This window comes from Sardina pilchardus, chromosome 20 (assembly GCF_963854185.1).
Source record: "Sardina pilchardus chromosome 20, fSarPil1.1, whole genome shotgun sequence".
In the NCBI taxonomy this organism is placed as follows: Eukaryota; Metazoa; Chordata; class Actinopteri; order Clupeiformes; family Clupeidae; genus Sardina; species Sardina pilchardus.
In genome coordinates this window covers 19291801-19299300 of record NC_085013.1, presented here as the reverse complement: position 1 = coordinate 19299300, position 7500 = coordinate 19291801, and the positions used below count along the sequence as shown (strand labels likewise).

Below are 7500 nucleotides of genomic sequence, written 5' to 3'. Positions count from 1 at the left end.
GTCGGACGGCTCGACGTGTACCCCAAATCTTAGCGACTTATCACGGAGACAAGAGAGAGGGGAAGGGCTGGGTGTCTGGAAGAACAATAGCCCAAGCACCTGCGGTGCTGATAGGAAATAGCTTTATGGGCAAAAGAGCGTTTTTTAACAGAAGCCACTGCAAGACTGCTCTGACAGGAGGAATCCACGGCAGCCGCTTCAGGAGTCACACTTCACGTTATCTGGCTCCAGAGGGAGGCTCTGTCACCGGGAGAGAGAGAGAGAGAGAGAGAGCACTGCCTCTGTTTGCTTGGGAAAAATCAAGAAAGCCCGACATTCAAGGCCAGCTGTTAAGCGAGCGGTTTACAGGTAGAACGAGCTAATCGCTCCTGCAGATCCTGGCCTCTCGTCTCTCTCCCAGCGCTCATTTGCACGCCGTACAGATGTGGTTGGACACAGCTCGGCGTGACAAATCCAGCAAGCCCATGGGAATACACACACACACACACAGGCTGAGGCAAGAACACACTCAGCGTGGGCCTCTAGTGTATGGAAGGGAAATATCTGAGGTAAACACTGAGAGGCTTGGATTCTGTGATCACTGACAAGGAAAAGGGATCTAAAAAAATAAATAAGGTAAGGTAGGTAGGCCATGCTAATACACGGCCACAGAAGCAGTCACTGAAAAACAGCTCACTGCATGACGAGACTTAATTAAAAAGGTGTGCGAATAGATATGAACTCATTTAAATGTAGCGATATGAAGCAGTTCATGACGGTGCAGTATTGTAACCGCGACGATAGACTGATGCATGTGGATGTAAACGCCCTTCGAGAGAGGAGGATGGGTGAAACAGGAGCCAGCAGATTAAAAAAGCTCAGCCATCTTGGGATGCTTTGAGCAGAGACAAAAATAAACTACAGCAATGTCCCGACAAGTTGTTTAATTGTAATAATTACCGTTCCTGTGCTAATACTGCCTAAGGACAGTGAAGTCACATTGTCACAAAAATAAATAAATAAATATATAAACTAAAACAAACAAAAGGGTATGAAAGTCTAGCAAAGTGGCACAGCTAATAATCTCTTGCCTGTGGCAAACTATGACAACAGCAATGGGTCATAACTGTAAAAGTGAAGCAAAGAGATTAATGTACGAAGTGTATAATGCTAGAATTGGTGAGACATTTTCATTGCGTAATGTTTGCACATTCCTGTGCGAGTGTGTCCAAGCTATGGGCCTTACATGCAAAAGAAATAGCATGTTAACCCCTAAAGGAGAGTGAAATAGTCACAGAATAGTGTACATAGATTGGTAAACAACATATAAAAAGAGGCTTGTATCAGGTCTTGAGGGAAAACTGGTCTCAATCAATGCATTTTTGTATTCTAATCTACAGAGAAAATTAACTGCTGAGGATATGTTCCTGGCTACCTTCCCACAAACCTATTTACTGATGATGAAGTAGTTTTTCAATATCCCATTTTCTCAAAAGTGCCTAAACCAAGTTAGCATACTGAGTCAGAGTAGTGCTTCTTATAGCTTGCAAAAGCAAGCAATATATTAGTAAAACAACAGTTCAAACATGACTCAGCGCCTTTGGAGTAGCACTTCACCGACAAATCACAACAGCAATTTAAAGCTAATTGCAGTTTTAAAGCGAGGGAGTTTGCAAACAAGTTTGTTTTGATGGGCCGCGCCGCGCCGCACACCGTGCTATTCTTGTCTTGCTGCTAGCGCTCGCGTGCCAACAGGAGGAGGGCAGGCGCGGCTGATGGGAGATAAAAGTGCCGGCTGGCGGGCGTAACGAGAGGGCGGATGAATATTCAGCGCCGTAGACAGACGGAGGGATGAGGCCTCTCCCTCTCTCTATCCCTCTCTCTCTCTCTATCCCCCTCTCTCTCTCTCTCCGCCTCCATCACCTCTGCATCCTAATGCCCTGGGACAGGACGGGCACTCGGTGAACTCCGCCGGCGTGGGGGGGTCAACTACGGTCAACGCTGCAGATTAAGCAGACAGCCGCCCCACTCTCCTCCTCCAGATCGCATATGCCGCTACCAACTGTCCCAGATTTGTTCAGAGGGTTTGTTGTTTTTTTTCTCCACCCCTTGGCTTGCGTTGGATTTGTATCTCCCTCTCCATCTCTTCCTGATTCGCTCCTGCTGTTTCTACCACGCGCGCCCCTTTTGTCTTGCCCACGTTGTTGCGCCCACATCTCCCAGTCTACTGACACACACACACACACGTACGCTACCAACAGACAATAGCTTGCAGAGCAGCGCCACGCTACCCCAAAAAAAAAACACTGTGTGCAAGAAAATGAGTTGGCCTCAGCAGAATGGGCTTCCTTCACACACAGTCACGCCATCCGGTGTCTGTTTTTCCCTCCGCGAGCCCCTTCAGGAAGCCGGTGTGCTACAGAACTCGACTACTGTAGACTAAACTGTTGCTGTGCCAGGAGAGACACACAAGTGTCATTTATCCGACTGAAACCGTGCCAGTCCAATGTACTCTGGTTAATGTATCAAGGCGGAGCATTTGGTATGTTAATGCCAACTTTTGTGCGGAGAAATATTCATGATTCTGTGGCGGGTGGGTGTTTAAAATTCTGCCACGCGTGCCTCGTCTCGTCGGCGCCGTCAAATGAAGCGTGGCAGACAGCAGCTGATCAGCACATGTTTCTCCATCTTTAATGGAGCGGCTCTGAAGGTGATGGACAAAAAAGCTCTGTGATATTCAATGTCAATAGCACTCGCACTCACAGGAGGAGCGCCGGGGGGAATAGGCCTGGCAGGTGGCACCGGGCCTGACAAGAAGGGGGGGAGGAGAGCAAAGACAAAACGAGAAAAGGAGAGGGAGAGAGGGAGGGAGAGAGAGGGAGAGAGAGGGAGAGAGAGAGAGAGAGAGAGAGAGAGAGAGAGAGGGAGAGGGAGAGGGAGAGAGGGGGAGAGAGAGAGGAATAGAGAGGGAGAGGGGGAGAAAATATTTCAGGCACGGGCCCGAGAGGGGTCTGAGCCGTTGGTCTTTGCTAATGAAGACCAAAACACTTGACATGTGGGCAGGGCAGGCGGCTCCGGCCGCTGTGGATTCCAGATGCCGTCCCGGCGGAGTGAAATGAAGACGCCGCGCAGACAACCGAGCGGCTGAGCGACTGAGCAGCCGAGCGTCCTTAACCCCTTGATGACTTCATCTACCGCCGCACCGAGCCGCCGTGAAGGACGAGGATGACAGCGGGACTCGAGACGCGGTCAACAACAGCGCTCTGAGGCCCAGAGGTGGGCAGTGCTGAGAGAACTGACCAGAGCTCATCCTCGCCTCACAAGCACAACGAGGAGAGATAAAAAAAAAAAAAAGTGCTGGTCTCTACTGACAAGGTACTGTACCATGATGCAGGACACACAAACACTGTGTTCGAGTTTAACAAAAAAACCCTCCTTCGTTCCCAGTTGCCATTTGAATTCCATGGCGAATCTGATTTGCACACAGACATGTGTGTGCACTAAATGTATTTTTTTTTCTCTCATTCTTCTCTCTTGGAAGAAGTGTCCATAACCAAGTATTTGCAAGTCAAATGCGCTCATCAGAGCCCTCCTGAAATGATTACATAAGGCAGCTGACTGGTTGGCTGGTGGAGGCAAGCGAGCTGCAGCAGCCTTTTAATACGTCTCCCCAGGCTAAAAGAAGTCATCTTTCACACCAGGGAGAGTAGGTGGTGGCAGTAGTGCTCCTGACCCGCTGTGGGCTCAGAACAGCCTTCTGAGAAATGGCAGGGGGAGGGAAAACAGGGCAAGAGGAGAGGAGAGGAGAGGAAAGAGAGAAGAGAGAAAAAGAGAAAAGCGAGAAGAGAAAAGAAGGGGGCATAAATGGACACAATTCACGACAGAACCCCTGCTGGCTGACCCGCTCACTTTCAATTCACTCAAGCGCCTGCGCTGCCTGCAGCTAAAGCCAAATGGCACATATATGTGTGTGTGTGTGCGTTACAAGCTTCGGCGTCGGGGCGTTTTCCGCACAGGCTAACTCTTAGCGAAAAGCTACGTGTGAAAAATGTATTCATGAGGATACTGGCATGTTTGCCATCACGGTTTGCGCTACAGAAGCCACCGTTTGAGAAGGCGTGCTGCAGATGACTTGTGTATTTGCATACATCATTTCCGCTACGCCCTGAGACACGATGCCCCAAGATGCCTCCGTCCTTGAGAGCTGTCTGCCTTATCAATGATTTCATACATCACAAGACAACTCACCAGTCCAATGTTTGTCTTATTTCTATTTATTGCTTGTGTGTTTTCTTTTGCATTGTGTCCTTGTGTACGCCCCCATAAGGACCAGGCTTTATTTGAGAAGTAAGCAGCATCTCGTCTCTTCTTACTAATGGCTGCCGTGCCTTGGCCATTATGCTGTCTGCACAAGGACATTTGTTGTGCCAACTACGTTCAGCAATGAGTTGCACTCATTCCTCATGATACCGCTGACCACTCCGAGCTCATCAAGCAGGCAGCTGGACTCGAGCCAAAAACATCTCCCTCAATCCATCTCACTTTGGAAAGGTAACAATTCTCTCCTACCAGAACAAAAGAAAAACGTATGGCACACACACAGCTAGTCTTTTTTTTATCCCCCCCACCATACACACACTCCATCCATCCCCACAGACCCCCCCCCCCCTCTCTTCAGACAGGACTGGGCCTCTGGTGAGAGACTGAAAAGAAAACGTTGATCCATCATCTTTTCACAGAAGCTCCTTTTGTTGAGAGGTCTCAGGGCCTCATAGCGGTCTCCTGGCCTCCCACAAACCCACGCCAGCAGAACCTTCCCGTTTCATTACGGCTCTGTAGAGGGGCTTACCGACAGCAAGATGGAGAGAGCGGCGGAGGGATGGAGGAGGGGAGGAAGAGGAGAGGAGAAGAGAAGAGGAGAGGAAAGGAAAAAGAGAAAGAGAGAGAGAGAGGACGAATGAACGGCGGCCCGCTGTCAAAAGACAGTGGCTCTGCTCTTATGCGTGGTCAGGTCCTCACACAGGGAGCTCAAGCCCTTTGTTTGGCCCTCATTTTTCCCTCCTTTGCTGACTTCTTTTTTTTCCGGTCTGAATTGAGGCCATATGTCCTCTCTGCAGAGGCTCCGAAATCGCCCTCACCTTTTCAAATCCTCAACAAGCCCTGTGAGCCTCCGACAGCACGGCAGCCCATGTCTACGGATTGCTGCTTCTAGAAGTTTCCATCGCATCGTATCGCATCGCATCACATCACATCACAGACTCTCCACTGACAAATGAGACCACATAATTAGGAGGTTTTGGTTCAAGAGGAACAAAATGTTTTGGCTTCGAGACAAAAACCCACAACAATATTGACTTCACACTTCAAACAACTTTCTAATCTTTGCTAGATGAGCCTTACTGATAACAACAAAAAAAGCTTATTACAACACATCTTCTCTTTTTATGTGTGCCATGCGACGTGCTCAGCAAATGGCGTGTGACGATCTAAAATTCAAAACACGGCTCGGGAGATTTTTTTTTTTGTCTTCTGGCTGAAACTCTCGGCGCTTGTTTTGCCTGGCACGGCGCGGCGCGGCGCGGCTAAATTGCGAGGAGGAAGCACTTTGCTGATGGACGGCGCGGCCGCTCTCGGAGCGGAGAGGGGATGGCGGACGGGAGGAGTGGCAGCGGACAGGACTCTCGCTTCGCTCGTTGTTGATGAGCTCTCAGCAAGGTCCAAAGACCCGGCAACAGCCGCAACGAGTGATGAAGGAGCACATTTACAAGGGGCAGGGGTAACGAGCCTGAGTGTGTGTGTGTGTGCGTGTGTGTGTGTGTGTGTGTGTGTGTGTGTGTGTGTGTGTGTGTGTGTGTGTCTGTGTTTGTTTGTGTGTGTGTGTGTGTGTGTGTGTGTGTGTGTGTGTGTGTGTTTGTGCATGTGTGCGTGCATGTGTACATGTGTACATGTGTACTGTATGTTTGTGTGTGTGTGTGTGTGTGTGTGTGTGTGTGTGTGAGCATGTTTTCTGAGTGCAGGCAATCTGGTTGCCACATCCTTAAGAGCCCTTAAGTTGCTAGTTGCTAGCAGCACACATCAAATGAAAAAAGCTGTCAGGGCAGAGTGATGTGCTATTGCTTTGGAAATATGTTCAAAATATATTAAAATATGATTATTTCATTTTACCCGCAAAAGTGGTGGTTGCTGTTGGTAGGGTAGGTGTTTTTTATGGGCCTATGATTGCTATGATGGCTTCACATTCAGTTCCTCCTAGTCACATAACACATACGGAGGTATGAGTTCTACTTGATGAGGACATTCTTCAGGGGTGACTCTAAATGCTTCCTTCTTTCCCTTGAATTTGACATATACGGAGGCAAAGTGAATAATTCCTCAACATTATGGTTTTGTGAAAAACAGAAAGAAAAGAAAAAAAAAAACCTTGATATGACTGTTAGACTATATGTGTTAGGCAATGTTAGCCAGCTGCATAGCAACCAGCCCCATACATTATGTGCATAACTCATGGCACAATGTCTCCAAATCTAAAGCCCCGTCCACAGAACCGCCTCGCACACCTACTGTACTGCGTGTCCCCCTGAGGCATACAGAGTGCCCGATTCTCTCAGCGCTAGAACAACAACAACACCAACAACAACAACAACAATAACAACAACAACTACACCAACACAACCTCTGGGTTCTAATGATGTGAAGCTGTCGCTGTTTTTCTTTTTTTTTTTTTCAAAGTGTAACCGTAAACATACTACACCCCCTCCGGCAGCCAAATAACCTTCTGGCATCGGGTATTATTGAAACATTTCCTGCCATTTCAAGGCACTGATTGGAAAATGGAAGTCTTTGTAGGGTACCTACACTGAAGGCGAAGGCGCGAGCAAATGTCATATGCAAATCAATGACTCATTCGGAGTTCTCACAGCAATCATTAAAAACGAGTTCAAAAATATTAGCGGTGGCTGCACAATATCCCCCTGATCCTACTCAAAAGCTAATGTCAATACAGCATGCAGGGAAATCGTCTCGGGCAGTCTAACATAATATTACAACAGAGACTTTTGTGTGTGTGTGTGTGTGTGTGTGTGTGTGAGGGGGAGGGAGGAGGGGTATGCTGCTCACCCCACATGAATCAAAGATTGGAGGAGAGAAGAGAATCTAAATGAAATGAATAGCAATCCGTTTGTCCTTAAGCTGCTCATAATTTAGCATATATATTAATTAGATCATTTGGCAGCCGAATGCCTCAGCAGAATTACTTGTGTTGACTGAGAGCCACATGCAGCCTTCAAAACATTCCCTCTGCATTATGCAACCCTTCATAGAGCTGCGAGGAAGAGAGAGAGAGAGAGGGAGAGAGGGAGAGGGAGAGAGAGAGAGAGAGAGAGCTGATCGCGAACAAGGAATGACAACGTCCAGGCGGAGCGGGGCTATGTGTCCAGTGGGATAACAGTAACGTGTGACGTGTGACGTGTGAGCGGGCGGCCGACAGGCAGCGTCTCGGCCGGCGCTGGCCACATACGCCAC

General features: G+C 48.5%; 1 protein-coding gene across 1 annotated transcript in view; it reads right to left on the bottom strand.

Annotated features, from left to right (window-relative positions):
* LOC134068092 (kelch-like protein 29) overlaps positions 1–7500 on the bottom strand; it is an 88330-nt gene that overhangs the window by 53739 nt on the left and 27091 nt on the right. The window lies entirely within an intron of this gene.